This window comes from Chrysochloris asiatica, unplaced genomic scaffold (genome assembly GCF_000296735.1).
Source record: "Chrysochloris asiatica unplaced genomic scaffold, ChrAsi1.0 scaffold00260, whole genome shotgun sequence".
NCBI lineage: Eukaryota > Metazoa > Chordata > Mammalia > Afrosoricida > Chrysochloridae > Chrysochloris > Chrysochloris asiatica.
Genome location: NW_006408778.1, coordinates 1,896,794 through 1,912,844, shown reverse-complemented (window position 1 = coordinate 1,912,844; position 16,051 = coordinate 1,896,794). Strand labels below are relative to the sequence as shown.

The window sequence follows — 16,051 nt, the reverse complement described above, 5'->3', positions numbered from 1 at the left end:
AGAAACAAATAAGAATGAAAACACAACATACCAAAATCTTTGGGACACGGCAAAAGTGGTGCTGAGAGGACAATTTATTGCAATAAATGCACACATCCAAAAAGAAGAAAGAACCAAAATTAACACATTAACACAGAATGTAGAAAAACCCTTCTCCAGGATTAATTAAAACCAAATAACCTTGAATCACAATAATTTAAATAGAAAAGGATCTCATTTTACAGGATTTTTTTTAATTGACAATTTATAAAATAAATGTTAAAGAAAATTAATACAACATGCAAGTTGTCTAACAGCTGAAACTCTAGATTAGTTGACAAAAATGCTGATCAGTTATTATTTTCCACATAGCATCTTGACTTGATAGCACTGAGCAATATCTATCAATTATTAACTTCAAGATAATACTGGGATATGTTTCCAAGTTATATAGGTATAACCCAAAAGAACTCATAAAAACCACACTTCTAATTTCAAAAGATGCATAGTAAATAAAACGGAATAAATCTCAATAGTATCTACTTACACACAAATGAAATCAGAATAAACACTAAGAGTGCATTTTAGTCCTGGACATATAACCTAATAAGGAAAATATCTTTTTGCAGATTGATTTTCAAACTAGTCTTCTTTGATCTTTTTCCAGGAAACTGAATACCTCATCATGTACAGTTGGATTATAAAGTAAAAATCACAATTTAATTTCTTCCATGCAGTATCAACTAGCTAAAACCAAGGCATGCATAGGATTGGTTATAAAGTTGATCTAAAAATATTTTAATCCATTAAATAAAACAAAGTTTAAAAATAAGATGCTTAGCTTTTCTGCTTGTGGACAGCAAGGAGGAAGCATCGTCTTCTCCAACCCCCCTCACTGCCATCATGTCTAAGTCAGAGTCTCCTAAAGAGCCCGAACAGTTGCGGAAACTCTTCATCAGAGATTTGAGCTTTGAAACAAGAGATGAGAGCCTGAGGAGCCATTTTGAGCAATGGGGGATGCTCATGGACTGTGTGGTGATGAGAGATCCATACACCAAGCACTCCAGAGGCTTTGGGTTTTTCACTTACTCTACTGTGGAGGAGGTGGATGCAGCCATGAATGCAAGGCCACACAAGGTGAATGGAAGAGTGGTGGAACTAAAGAGGGCCGTTTCATGAGAAGACTCTCAAAGACCAGGTGCCCACTTAACTGTGAAAAGATTTTTGTAGGTGGCATTAAAGAAGACACTGAAGAGCATCACCTAAGAGATTATTTTGAGCAGTATGGAAGGTTGAAGTGATTGAAATCATGACAGACAAATGCAAGAAGAGGGGCTTTGCATTTGTAACCTTTGATGACCATAACTCTGTAGATAAGATTGTTATCCAGAAGTACCATACTGTGCATGGCCACAATTGTGAAGTAAGGAAGCCCTGTCAAAGCAAGAGATGGTCAGTGCCTCCTCCAGTCAAAGAGGTAAAAGTGGTTCTAGAAACTTTGGTGGTGGCAGTGGAGGTGGTTTTGGTGGAAATGACAACTTTGGTCTTGGAGGAAACTTCAGTGGACGAGGTGGCTTTGGTGGCAGCCATGGTGGTGGTGGATATGGAGGCAGTGGGGATGGTTATAATCGATTTGGTAATGACAGAAGCAATTTTTGGAGGTGGTGGAAGCTGTAATGATTTTGGCAATTACAATAATCAGTCTTCAAATTTTGGACCCATGAAGGGAGGAAATTTTGGAGGCAGAAGTTCTGGGCCTTAGGGTGATGGAGGTCAATATTTTGCCAAACCACAAAACCAAGGTTTTGAATTCCTTCAGGGTGATGCCAGATTCCATTAACTTTACTTATATAATCTTAGAGGAGGACTGCATGGGGTAGAGAAACCATTTGCAGAAACCATGGTGTAGTTGAACTGACAGTTGCTAGTTAAGAACCTGGAACTCACCATTAAATGCTCAACCAAGCAGTTAAACAATTGGTTATAAAAATGGTTGTTGGCACATCCTACGTAATATATCTAATTTGAGTTAATGGTACCAGATAAAATTATAGATGGGATTGAAATTTATGTATCATCCATGATCATGTGTATTCAATAAAAAGATTTAATATCTTGAAAAAAAATAAATAAAATGCTTAGTCCACACAAGTTCAACTTCTTTTAGTGACTTAGTGAATTTTGTATTGACTCCCATTAAGCAATAGATAGAATACCTTGTTATGTATTTGGTGCAGAAACTAACAAAGTGAGGCTAAATTAGGCTTTTACCTTGATAGTACAATGTGTATTTGCATGTAAAGTGCCAGTTTTATATTCAAACTAATTTGTAAACTTGAAAGCAGTGAGTTTGACATCTTCCAACTGACTGATTAATCCTGCTGGATCAAAGTATCTTGAGGGTCTGCATACTCTGTAAAGCCAAGATCGCTGCTGGTACAGCTCTAGAAAAGTCCTCTACAACTACCCTCTTGCAAAAACCAAACACTAACAAGGTTTTTCATAAAAATTCAAGTAGCCCTTGTCTTTGAATCCTCTCATTGTAGGTGACACCACCAGCATTGTTAATAAGCAGGGTTGGTTTTGAGGTAGCTGCAGTTTCCAAGATGCCATTAATGAAGGTTTCTCCTATTTTGGGGTCAATCTACTTGATACATTTTTAAAGTTGCTGATTTTGGGGTGGGGGGTTGGTTGAGGGGTGGGATGAGAAGACAAAAATAGTTACAAAAAAAAATCAGCAAAATAAGAGCACATCTTCAGAGTTCATTTAGAAGTCATCATCGAAGGTAAAAGAATTCTCTGAAGGACCTGACATGACTCCCATCTTCTGATATCTGCCTACTCTCTTCTCAAAGAAGTTAGTCTTCCCTTCCAGTGAAATATTCTCCATGAAGTCAAATGGATTTTCTACTTTGAACATCTTATTAAAACCCAATTCCAGCATTAGTCTGAATGTACCGCTTAATTAAAGTGCAATTAATTCTGATAAGCTTCACAGGCAATGCCTCTGTAAGGAACTCCTATTCTATCCTAACAGAATTAGTAATTATTGATTTAACTCTCTGCTCCGAAGGTTTGTGTAGCAGATATTTGAACATTAGACAGGCATAGCCACAGTGCAAACCCTCATCTCTGCTAATAAGTTCATTGGGAAATGTCAGACCAGGCATTAGTCCTCGCTTTTTTGAGCCAGGATATTGATGCAAAAGAACTAGAAAAGAAAATTCCTTCCATTGCTGCAAAGGCTACAACACGCTCCGCATGGGTAGCTTCTTTGTCCCCAATCCAGCGCAAGGCCCAATCTGCCTTCTTCTTAACACAAGGCAGCGTTCCAATGGCATTAAAGAGAAATTCCCTTTTCTTAGAAACTTTAATGTAAGTGTCAATAAGGAGACTATACATTTCAGAATGTATGTTTTCAATGGAAATTTGGAAGCCATAGAAACAGCAGGCTTCTGTAACATGAACTTCTTGGCTAAATCGCTCCACCAAGTTTTCATTCACTATGCCATCATTTGCTGCAAAGAATGCCAGTACGTATGATATGAAGTGTCTGTCCTCAGGCTTCCGGGCTTCTCAGTGCTGAATGTCCTTAGAAAGATCCACCTCCTCCACGGTACAAAAGGAAGCCTCAGCTTTCTTGTACATCTGAAAAATATCATGGTATTCAATAGGAAAGAAGACAAAGCGAAGAGGATTTTCTCTCAGCAATGGTTCATCCTCTACGGTGGAGGCAGGAACGTTTGTGTCCGACTCCTGGAAGATCTTCCTCCCGGCCTTGCTCACCAGAACGCGGGTACTTGCTGAGAGACGGAGGCATGTTCTTGTCTGCTGGTCTGCTGGGCTAAGCCCTTTTATGGGAGAAAGCTGAAATTGCTGGTGGTCAATGGTGGTGAGTGGAACTTGGACTGAAAGCATGGTGGTGGTGTGGGAATTGGTGTAGAGGAAAGAAGAGACTGCGGAAAACCTCAGAAAACGGGCCAATCATTTACTTTTCCTAGTGTATTCCTTCCATCTTCTTCTTCTTCTTTTTTTTTTTTTTTAACTTTTATTGTGAATTATGTGACAGTTTATATGGGAGAACATTAGTTTTGCATTAATCTTATCGTATATTGTTTCATTGCCATGGTTACAATCCCCCCACATATCACCAATCAACGAAAGGGTGCATCCTATAAGCCTACTTTTCCCCCCTCTCTCTTCCGTGCCCCTGGTCATCAGCACACAGCCCCTCTTCCTCCCTGAGTCCTGAGTCCCCAGCTGTTCCATCTCTCCAAGCCATTATCTCTGCCTCCGTCTCTGGGATCGCTGCCTTTCTGAGTAGGGTTCCACTCTCAGCTCTTCTCCCTCTATGGTTCCGGGGACCTCCACTCCCTGCCTGCAAAGTCAGTCACTCCCCTCCTTGCCACAAAATGCCCACTTTCACATTTACAACCTCCAAAATCAGTCCTGGTAGCAATTATTCACCCTTGCATCACAAGAGACCTATCTGCATTTAATCAGTCCTGCCTAGACAGATTGAATACTACTCAGTGGAGATTCTATCTTGCTCCACGCTCTCTGGATCTAGGTTCCCTCTTGAAAGCTTGTAAGCCAGTCACTTCTTGCCTTTGTAGCCGCCCATTTTGGATCATCAATGTCCAAGTTGCCTTCCATCTTCTTTTGATGCTTTCTGCATCATTCAATAATTTGCCCAGAGAATCCTTCAATAACAAAAGTTGAGGCTCGAATTTTTTCTTCAGTTCCCCCAACTTGAGAAATGCTGAGTGTGTTATTCCTTTTTGGTTTTCTGACTCCAGATATTTGCAAATTTTGTTGTAATATTTGACTTTATCTTCTTGAGCTGACCTTTGAAATTTTCTGTTCATCTGTTGTACCTCTTCATTTCTTCCATTTGCTTTAGCATCTCTACACTGGAGAGCAAGTTTCAAGTCTCTTATGACTTCCATTTTGACCTTTTCTTTCTTTCTTTTCTTCTTAATGACTTTTTTCTTTCTTCCTGTATAATGTTCTTGATGTCACCCCACAACCCTTCTAGTCTTCAGTCTTTAGTGTTTAATGTATCATGCCTGTTCTTCAGATCATCTCTAAATTCATGTGGGTATATTCAAAGTCTTATTTTGGCTCTCATGGACTTATTTTAATTTTCATTCTGAATTTTAATGCTTAATTCTGAATTTAAAGCTTCAGTCTGAATTTGCATATGAGCAATTGATGGTCTGTTCCACAATCTGCCTCTGGCCTTGTTTTGACTGATGATATTGAGCTATTCCATTGTCTTTTTCCACAGATGTAGTCAATTTGATTTCTATGTATTCCATCTGATGAGGTCCATGTATATAGTAATCTCTTATGCTGTCTAAAGATGGTGTTTGAAATGAACAAATCATTGATTTTATAGAATTCTATCATGTGATCTCCAGCATAATTTCTATCACCAAGGCCAAATTTTCCAACTAGTGATCTTTCCTCTTTGTTCCCAGTCTTTCCATTCCAATCGCCAGTAATGATCAATACATCTTGATTGCATGTTTGATCAAGTTCAGATTGAAGAAGTTGGTAGAATTCTTCTATTTCATCTTCACTGGCTTTATTGGCTGGTGCGTAAATTTGAATAATACTGGTATTAACTGGTTTTACCTGTAGGTGCATGAATATTATTCTATCACAGACAGTGTTGTACCTCATGACTGATTTAGATATATATTTTTTGACAATGAATGCAACACCATTCCTCTTCAAATTGTCAATCCCGGCATAGTAAACCCTGTGGTTGTCAGATTCTTAATGGCCAATACCAGTCCATTTCAGCTCACTGATATCTAAGATATTGATATTTATGTGTTCCATTTCATTTTTGACAATTTCTAATATTCCTAGATTCATACTTCATACATTCCATGTTCTGATTATTAATGGATGTTTACAGCTGTTTTCCTTCATTTTGAGTTGTGCCCTATCAGCAAATGAAGGTCCCACAGACTTTACTGCCACTAGCTTTACTTCATTCATATCATCATGGTCAACTCTACTTTGAGGAGGCAGCTCTCCCCGAGTCGCATTTTGAGTGCCTTCATACATGAGATGATCATTTTCCGGCACTATATATGACAGTGTTTCTCTGCTATTCATAAGGTTTTCAGTGACTATATATTTGGAAGTAGTTCATCACTCCTTCTTCCTAGTCTGTCTTCATCTGGAAACTCATTAGCAAGATGCTGTTATAGCTAGAGTATCTCTTGAGTTGCTGACCTTGTCCTTCACTGAGTTTGCATAGTATGTAGTACTTTCACCAAATCCTATGCCTGGCATGAATTCTATGGAGGATTCAGTACATGTCATAACTACTGAAGGAAAAGTAGAGGCTGTGCAGGAAAATCTCAGAAAACTCCAATGTTTTCTCAAGCTGGACTCTATCACCTGCACCTCACAATTGTTGTTGTTCTTGTTAAGTGCCATTAAGTCTGTTTTGACCCATAGTGACCCTGTATAGGTTTTCCAAGGAGTGGCTGGTGAGCCTGAACAGTCAACTTTGCAGTTCAAATGGACCTTGCAGTCCACTGCCACACCAGGACTCCTCACAATGGAAATCTGTAAACACGCAGAACTCAGTAACTTCATAATTTACACATACTTGTGCACATACCATGCATCAATTTCTTATATCTCTAGAAACAGCCTTCCATAAGGACAAGAAGAAATTCCTAGATCAGTTTAAACTTCGCTGCATCTATGGGGATCATAGATACCTGGTAACATCACAGAACCTTGATGTTGAGTTGGCTATGACTCATAACAACCCTATATAGGGTTTCTGAGAAGTAGCTGAGGGGTTCAAGCATCCTACCTTTCAGTTAGCAGTCCAATGCTTATTCTACTGCACCATACCAGGACACCCCACAAAGATTACAAACAAAACAAAACACAAAGGAATATGAGGCAATTCTACTTTCTCATATAGGATTGCTATGACTCAACATTGAATCAAGGTTACCCATCACCATGACGACCAATGAAGTAAGTAGAAGGCTCTGTGTTGCAGACTGCGTAAAGCTGGCCAGAAGTTCGAGGCCCACTGGGCCCGAGTGTTGCAGACAATGCAGGCCACAGGCTCTGAAGAACAGATTCTAGCCACCTAGCAGTTATGGCAAATTGTTTTTCATCTTAGTATCTAGTGATGATTTTTAATAAATGCAGACATGAAGCCCTGATATCCACAGATAAATGTAATATTTTCCTTAAGCCGAGATGTAAAGGTTTCAAAGGTTAAGCTTTTCTCCAAAGGATCAACTAAAAATAGCTTTGCTACTTCCCGTCTTTGTTCTAGAGACAAAAGGACATCCTCCCTAATCCTTTTCCAGGTGCAGCACATTCACCTGGGCATCTCGCATCTTCCTGCAAACCTGGCTCAGGAAGCCAACACAGCAGGACTCCTCCCAAGCCTTTTGACCTTCCCTCTCACCTTCTCCCAACTGAACTAAGGGGCTATAGATATGTTCATTAAGCCTGAGAAACCAAGTTGTGGGCCTGGGATTTGAACCAGCGAAGTACGATGTAAAGTTGCCTGAATGTCTGGAGAATTATGTATGCTAGCTGTACCTTGTCTTAGTCCCTCCCAGCTTGGTGTGAAGCTCCTCCCCTAAATAAAACGGAGATGCAGGCCGGCCCAGGGGTGCAAGTGTGCATTATGGCTTGCAGGCCATGCATTACAGGCAGGCGGTGCAAGTGTGCATTACAGGTTGGAGGGCATGCAGTCCCGTTTGCAGGGCAGTGAGTTGCTGCCTGCAGAGGCCACGATGCCTGTAGTCCCACGTCTGCCCACCAGTGATGCATCCACCCTGGTTTCGGGGTGTCTCTTTGTCTCCCTCTTTGTGTCATTCTGTGTATTCTTTTGCTATCCCTATCACCACCAGATATCCCCTCCTCGTGAATTGAACACTCGTGTCGAGGCCGGTCCCCGACAGCTCTGGTCTTTGATGGCCACAAAAGTGAAAATAAAAAATGAAGACACCTAGATGCTGCCAAGGCCATGTCAGGCTTTTCCCTACTCCCCTCATTTCTCTTGGGTACCTAAGACTTTTTGCTGATGACTGGTGTGGTTAAGCCTGCGCAATGATGGAATTCTCTAAATTTAATTAGAAGTTTGTTTGCCTGTTTTGATTAAACAGCTTGATAAAAAATAAAGGTGATTGTTGTTAAATGCTGTCAAGTCAGTTCTGACTCATACCGACCCTTTATAGTGTTTTCAAAGTTGTAATTGCTGTAGGACCAGAAATCTTCATCTTTCTCCCATAGAGTACCTGGTAGGCATGAATAGCTGACCTTGTAGTTTGCAGTCCAGTATTTACCCTATTTCCACAGTATTACTCCCAAAAAATAAAAGTAAGAAAAATGAATCCTAAGAAAAAATAATTGTAAAAATATGAAATTGTTTTCACATGTATTCATAGAAACTAAGCATAATTTCAAAAATATGAACTGTGATTATAACTGTATACATCATGACATTGCCCAGGGAACCCACATGATGAATTGTTCTCTGTGTACTACCTATCTTAATTATGGTATTATCCATTGGCATATATTGTGTCCAGAACCTCTTGGAAAGTCAAATGGAGATGCTATCTCTTCAATTAATATTTTTTAAAGACAGTTTATTATTTGTTGATGTTTTAGATGATATAATCCAATGTTCACCTCAAAAAGAAAAATAAATTAGTTTAATGACTGGTTTCCTGCTATGATTTGGGAAAGAAGAGGTTAAGAACTTAGTAGAATAGAATGAGACAGTCTTCAGGAAATACAATAAATGTTTTAAGATAAGAGAAGAGGGACTTTTTTCAGAAACAAAATTTAATATTATTACAAGTAATCACTAATTGTGGAAATATCCCTTTTCATATAATCCAGAATTAAGCATATTCCAAATACTAATGGATCTTCCATGGACAGTTATTTGTTGGATGTTTTAGATGATAGAAGAGAAAAGAAAATAACTTAATGGCTGTATCTGACACTGGTGAGAAACAGCATTAGATGTTATTACACATAAGACTGTCACTTAATGTGGAAATAACCCTGTCAGCATAATCCAGAAACAAACATAGCCCAAACACCTATGTATCTCCCAATAGAATCAAGTATGGATGTGGTGTATATATGCATATTTAAATAATGTCAACCCTGAGACTGTGTCTCCCAGTTTTCCAATCATAGAGAGTACACTGAACCAATGAACAAGCAATGTAATGTGAAATTCAGTAACTGGTTTGTTCAGAAGTCCTGAGTCTTGTGTGCTACTTCTATCCAAAGATGAAGAGGGTACTTCATAGAAAAAGAGACCATTTTAGAGAAATGTAGAATTTCTATAATTGAACATTTTAGAACAAGTACACCTAATAACCTTCCTGGAAAATTATTAAACTGCATATGCACTCAGGAAAACCTTACCCACGCTGCCATCACTCTTTCTTACCCTCAGAGTGAAACTTTCATGGTGAGCTGATAGATCAACAATTCTCCCTGGGCCTCTCTGCAATTTTTATCTTATACATGGTTACTCCAATAAAGTTCACACAGATATAATCATAAACTTTCTATTCTTGTATTTTTAAAATGTTTTTGATTATTGGAACTCCCAAGTTGAAAAATGCTCTTTAACAGTTATTGTGATTCTGAAAGTGTCTTCATTAGCAAATATAAACTATATATAACAACCATGAATTAGGGGAACTAAGTGAAGTAGAGAGAAAGAAAATAGATAAGGAAAAAAACAAACTCCAAACCATTGCTGACCCTGATATGCACACATATGTGTGAGGAGTAGTGTTACTTAAAACTCATTTGGCTTTTATATATTGTTGTTATTGTTGTTGTTAAGTGCCAATGAGTCAGTTCCAACCCATAGCAACCCTGTATAGAGTTTCCAAGTAGCAGCTGGTAAGCTTGAGCTACCAACCTTGTGGTTCAAAATGACTTTGTATTCCAGCACATTAACCCATAGTACCATACCATGGGTTATGTTGTTAAGTGCTATCGAGTCATCTGACCCATAGAAACTTGTATAGGGTTTCAAAGGAGCAGCTGGTGAGCTTGAACCACCGATCTTGTGGTTCAAACCAACTTTGCAATCCAACACATTAGCCCAAAGTGCCACATCAGGACTCCATTACTTTATTACTAACATGGAATTCCATAGTGTATACTCATTGGGAAATTCTACTGAGGTCTGTACATTGAGACCTTTCAGAATCTGCTCATTAAGAGTCTATCCAAAAGCATCATTTTATAGGTTTGAACCACCAAACTTTCATATGACAGTTGATCACTTAAGCACTTGTGCCATTCAGTAACTCCTTCTACCCTAATTATGGTTGGAAAATACTTCTCTGATTCCCTTAAGCTTCATCAGAATTCTAATTCTTTGTCCCCCTGGCAAAATCATTTCCCCTCTGTAATAGACAGGATACATTTTCTGCATGTGAGAATATTTCCTTCTGTTAAAATACAACTTTCTAATTCACAGACATCAGGGGTAGGCACAGAATCATAAAAACAGAAAGATTTTCTGGGGAAACTGAGATGGGAAACCTATCTACAGACCACAACAGGAAACTAAACCTTAATCTACATATGCACCCAATCTTGGGTCTGAATCTTGTGCTCAAGACGTCCTGAGCATCCCATGAGGTTTGTGTTTGGGTTCATATGGACTTTCCTGCCACTTTGTCACTCACATAGTAATACAAGGCTGTGTCCTCAATTTTCAGGCTGTCCACATACAGATACAGCATGCTCTTGCCTTTATCCCCAGAGATAGCAAATCAGCTCTTTCCAGAATCTGTATCATTCTTAATATCACTATGAGGGTGAATTTATGCAATAGATGTAGTTTATCCAGTGACTGCACAAGAAAGTCTCAGAGAACTTCCAGGCTACTTCACATTTCCATGAGACTCTATAAGCTGCACCTCATATTTTGTTGTCGTTAAGTGCCATTAAGTTCGTTCTGGCTCATAGTGATCTTGTATAGGGTTTCCAAGGAGCAACTAGTGGGTTTGAACTGTTTAATTTGTGGTTTTCAGTCAAGTGCTAATCCTCCAGTGCCACACTGGACACCTAGAAACAGGAGATACCCTGATCAGGAAAATCATCACAAATATCCATTATTTCTCTCACTTACATCTGTTGACACACTCAATATATTTTATTCTTCATATAAGGACCATTTAAAATATCAACAAAGGAAACACCGCTCAATGTGGATTAAATTGTGTCTTGTCAGTAGTTAGTTACTGCTGGGTTGATTTTAATCCACAGGAGGTGAGGATTTTACATGCCCTATTCCTATGTCACTTAACAGCAACAACTCATATGATGATATCTATGGATGGATGACTTCAGAGGGTCAAAGATTCAGAGCACATATGAGTGTCTGGTGAGGATTTATTGGCAATGATGATATTTGTGAATAATTATTTCTTGATATGTTGATTGTGGTAGACACATAGCTACCATAATATTCAGTAAGACACAATTTATGGTGTGGCACTATAGGACTCCTGGTGTGGCACTGTAGTATCAACACTGGACTGCAAAGTGGCTGGTGAGTTTGAACTAAGGACTCACAGCACAATTTACATCTATAAACACACACTTTGTTGTTATTATTAAGTGCCATTGAGTCCGTTGTGACTCATAATAACCCTGTATAGGGTTTACAAAGAGTGGCTGTTGAATTTGAACCACTGATCATTCAATTTAAATCAACCTTGCAGTCCAGTGCATTGACCTACAGCACTATATATATATTACATTGGTGCCCTGGTAGCTTACTGGGTAGCATGTTGGACTGTTAACTGCAGATTCAACACTTTGAATCTGCAGGAGAATGATGAGGCTTTCAGTTTCTGTAAAGATTTACAGCCTCATAAACCCTATACAGGTTCTCTTCAAGTCCAAACTGACTTGATGACACTCAGTAGCAACAGAAACAACAGCAAATATCCCCATAAAACTCAGTGACATTGAGTCAGTTCAGAACCACAGAGAGTTTATGCTTCTGAGATTTGAATCTTGAAGTTAGCAGTCCAATGCTTATTCATGGACACATATGTACATATATATGCATGCACGTAAGTTCAGATGAGTGGACAGACAGACATATCTATATATGTGTATGAACAGATAGGTACAAGCTCCCATATATAGTCATAAAGGACATGGCAACAGACAGTCTTATGCACAACTCAGGCAATTGGCAATGCAAAGCTCATGTTATACATTCTAGTGAGATAAGTAATGTTTGGGGTCTTAAAAATTTGTAATCACCCAGAGAAAAGAACTCTGGTGCCAGGTTACCCTTATTGTCCATTGTTATAATGGCCGCAATCAATAGGCCTGGCAAAATAGAAGGAAAAAAAAAATGGAACAAAACTAAAATTCTTTTTAGAAGTGTAGACTTACTAACCAATTGATAGCAGAAGACCCTCTGATACTGTCATTTTGGGATTATCTTTAAATCTTGCACTGAAATTATCCCCTGAGATCAATTTTCTTTTGCAAAAGAAGAGCATGAAACACACAAAAAAGAATGTTACACTTGACTTTAAGGATCCATCAAAAAACAAGCAATCAAACAGATAAGAAAAACAAATAATAACAATATTTTCCCTCTGTTACAGTTTAATAGAAACTAAAAATGAACAGTAGGATCTGTTACGTGATACATATACACTGTTCTGTCCCACAGAATAGCTGTAGCCATTTCCACTAGGATGAAGAAAGTTTGCTGAGATATTTAAGGTTTTATGCTAAATTTACTGAGCCTGGTTTCTCAGTGGTTTGGCAGCTGAGATGTAGTTATCCCCATAATGAGGTAGAATAAAATGTAATTGACTCTGGTGAGTTCTGCTAGGAGCAGCCATTCAATTAAAGGATGTTTACTCTGAGGTGCGTCCTCCTTACTCAGGAAAGCTTGTTTGCTTTCTGATTGGTTTGGATTTTTTTTTCTTTTTTTTAAATATTTTATTGTGAATTATGTGATAGTTTACATGGAAGAACATTAGTTTTACATTCATCCTATCTTATATCGTTTCATTGCCATGGATACCATCCCCTTCATGCATCATCAATGAACAAAAGGGTATACCCTACAAGTCTGCCTCCCCCGGTCATCAGCACTCAGCCCTTCTCCCTCTTTGGGTCTAAAGTCCCCAGCTGCTCCATCTCTCCATGTCATCGTCTCTGCCTCCATTTTCTGGCATCACTGCTTCTCTGGGTAGGGTCCCGCTCTCTGTTCTTCTCCCTTGATCGTCCCAGAGAACTCTGCTCATAGACTGCAAGGTTAATCACTCCTCTCCTTGCTACAAAACGTCTACCTTTAAATTTCCAACCCTCAAAAGCAGTCCTGATAACAATTATATACTATTGTATCACAAGAGACCTATCCAAATTTCCTTTCATCAGCCCCTCCCCCCGCCTTAGACAGATTGGATACTACTCAGTGGAGATTCTACCTTGCTCCACACACTCTGGATGTAGGTTCCCTCTTGAAAGCTTGTAAACCAGTCACTTCTTGCCTTTGTAGCTCCCCCACTTTGGGTAGCCAATGTCCAAGTTGCCCATCCCTGTCTACTCTGTGTATGGAGGGGGTGGGTGTGATCCTTGCTGCAAAGATCTGTTCCATCTTTTGAGCTACTGCATCCATAGGTGTAGGTCAAGTTCATCAGATTGTATCAGATTATTCTTTTTTCCCTCTTCTTTCCTCTTCTAGTTGACTTCTGATCATCCAGTCATTGAAGCCAGGTCAAGTGGGTATTATCTGCAAGTGTGGGTGTTCTTGTGCATATGCCCTCTCTTCTTATCAGCTGGCCACTTCACTCTCCACTCTAGTCCTCTGTGGCTATGTCACTGACTCTGGTCCCAAGAGTCCCCAGGTCTTGACACAATGCTGGCCAAGCAGGTCTCCACTCGGGTTCACAGGAGTCTATTGACTGTTGTAGGGCTTAGCTCACAGCTTTATTGCTGTTTTTCCCTCATTTCCCCTTATCGGTGATGAGTGTGGTCACCAATCAGAGCATGTATTCCCATTGAGTCTTAGTCTTGGAAGGGGGTTTGCTTGGAGGGGACCCAACAACTTGCCTTGATGTCTCCTGGGCGAGCAACTTGCTTGTTCTTGTAGTAATAAGTTGGTCTGCCTATATTGTTTTGTGTTTTTCTTGTCGGTCTTTCTTTCAAGAAGTATCTTCTGTTCTAGCCACTCCAGGCTGGTCTGTTTGTCCTTTCAAGTGGAAATTTCCAACCTCTAAAGATTCTGGATGTTGTTCAGGATTCCACCTATACTCATATAATGCAGAGGCTCCATAGGAAGTCTCCTTCACTGTGCACATTATAGACCCATTATAGGTATTCCAAGGCAGAAGGCAGACTTACAATCTTTCTGTGACGATATTTCTGGCTATTCCTTTCTCTCCCCTTCAAGTGTCCATTTTATAATGGTATGCAAGTGAAACCAAGATTCAAAAGACAGCCAAGCATCTTAACATTATTTCCTCATTCCAACCATGTTTCAGTCCCTGTATCCAAGAGTCCTATTCTCCAAAATTGTGCATACATCATTATTTACCTCTGTTCCACTTAGCCCATGCAAACCGACCTAATTGTTCTCCCATCTGCTTGTTATTCCATTTTTCTCCTCATCCTTGTATATTACCCCTCTCCCCATTATCCAAACTATCCTGTGACTATTTCCTGACCTGTGCTCCACCTTCCCCTCCCTCCCATCACTCCACCTCCATAACTCAGGATCAGCAAAATATCCCCGCCCCCCCTTTCAGTCTTTTACAGTAGTTGTCCTATGCAGTATTTCTCCTTTTGTGACTGACTAATTTCACTCAACATAATGTCCTCAGGGTTCATCCATGTTATGCAGTGGCTTGCAGCTTCCTTGTTATTCTTTAAGGTATCATAATATTCCATTGTGTGTATGTGCCACAGTTTGTTTATCATTTCTTCAGTTGATGGACACTTTGGCTGTCTCCATCTTTTTGCTATTGTAAATAGTGCTGCTATGAACACTGATGTGCATATATCTACTCGTGTTATGGCTTGTTTTTCTTGTGGGTAAATACCAAGTAGAGGAATTGCTGGATCATAAGGTATTTCTATTTCCAACCTTCAGAGGAAGAGTCATATTACATTCCAGAGAAGTTGGACCATTTTTCAGTCCCACCAGCAATGCAGGAGTGTCCCAGTCTCTCCACATCCCCACCAGAATTTATTGTCCTCTACTGTTTTAATCAGGAGAAAGACAAGGCTTTCTACTCCCATAAAGATTTACACACTCAGAAACCCTGTACAGGGTCACTATGGGTCAGAACCAACTTGACAGCACTTAACAACAACAACTGTTTTAATCTTTGCTGTAATTGCTGGTGTGAGATGATATCTCATTGTTGTTTTGATTTACAATGCTCCAATGGCTAGTGATAGTGAAAACTTCTTCGTATGTTTGTTGGCTGCTTGACCTCCTCTTTGGTTAGTGTCTGTTCATGTCCTGTGCCCATTTTTTAATTGGGTTATTTGTCTTTTTCTTGTAGAGGATTGTAGTTTCCTATATATTTTAGAAATAAGTCCCTTATCTGATGTGTCATTGCAAAATATTTTTTTCACATTCTGTGGGTTCCCTTTTTATTCTTTTGATGAAGTCTTTTGATGCACATAAGTTTTTAATTTTTAGTATGTCCAAATCAACTATTTGGCTATTTTTGTTTGTGCAGTTTTCAAAATGTTTTGGAGTCTGTGTAGTCCCGGAATTAATGCACTCACATTTGTCTCTATTTTTTCATTGAGGGCCTTCATAATTCAGGGAGTCACATTTATGTCTTTAATCCATGTGGCGTTGGTTTTAGAATAAGGTATGAGGTGAAGTTCTTGGTTCAATCTTTTGCTTATTGCTTTCCAGTTCTGCCAGCATCATCTGTTAAAAAGATTATCACTTCCCCATGTGATATATTTAGATACTTTGTCAAAAATCAGTTGGCTGTATGTGGATGGGTTAATTTCTGGATTC

The 16,051-nt window shown here is 39.2% G+C and overlaps 3 pseudogenes; 1 reads left to right on the top strand and 2 right to left on the bottom strand.

Moving 5' to 3' along the window:
• The first annotated feature begins 882 nt into the window (after nucleotides 1-882).
• LOC102823164 lies at nucleotides 883-1,819 on the top strand (annotated as a pseudogene).
• A 927-nt stretch (nucleotides 1,820-2,746) lies between these two features.
• LOC102835154 lies at nucleotides 2,747-3,897 on the bottom strand (annotated as a pseudogene).
• Nucleotides 3,898-10,682: 6,785 nt separating this feature from the next.
• On the bottom strand, nucleotides 10,683-15,840 carry LOC102822789 (annotated as a pseudogene).
• Between the last annotated feature and the right edge of the window lie 211 nt (nucleotides 15,841-16,051).